Source organism: Cicer arietinum, chromosome 6 (genome assembly GCF_000331145.2).
Source record: "Cicer arietinum cultivar CDC Frontier isolate Library 1 chromosome 6, Cicar.CDCFrontier_v2.0, whole genome shotgun sequence".
Taxonomy (NCBI): Eukaryota; Viridiplantae; Streptophyta; class Magnoliopsida; order Fabales; family Fabaceae; genus Cicer; species Cicer arietinum.
In genome coordinates this window covers 51,594,314-51,594,977 of record NC_021165.2, presented here as the reverse complement: position 1 = coordinate 51,594,977, position 664 = coordinate 51,594,314, and positions in this window count along the sequence as shown.

The window sequence follows — 664 nt, the reverse complement described above, 5'->3', positions numbered from 1 at the left end:
TTTTTTTCTAGCTAATGAAATATCACGTCTGCATTTCTATTAAAAGTTAATGATGAAGAGTAAATAACTTTACAATGTGCCGCAAAAATTTAGTAATACAAAATATTATTTTTAAGTAAAATATAATTTCCCCACGTGCGTGCACCAATCAAACGTCAGTCATGCAACTCTTTGAAATCATTAGTACCTAAATGTTTGTGTAAGGGGTCAGTTCATCCCACAACAAAATTAAACCAAATAATAAATTAACAACCATAAAATATGAATATAAAATCTTTTCGTAATAAAAGATTTTAAAAAATTGATTCTTTAATAGTTCTTAAAGATGTATCAAAAGTCATAGAATGTATCTAAATAAATCAAGTAGCAACCGTAGAGCAAATAATTAGATCAAAATAAAATAACAATAAAATGTATGCAAGGTATGCATGCTCCTAAACATATATGATCCGGATATAACAAGCCACACAAGCGTCCACACAGAAGTCACCCATACCAATGGGGAAAATTAAACCAGCCACACAGGCGTCCACAAAGATGCATATGATATGTCATGAAATGATAATGATGCTCAAAGATACATATCACCACCCAATTAGATAATCACATAAATCACAAGCCACTTAGGCAACCACAAAGATAACAATATTTAAAACACAAATCA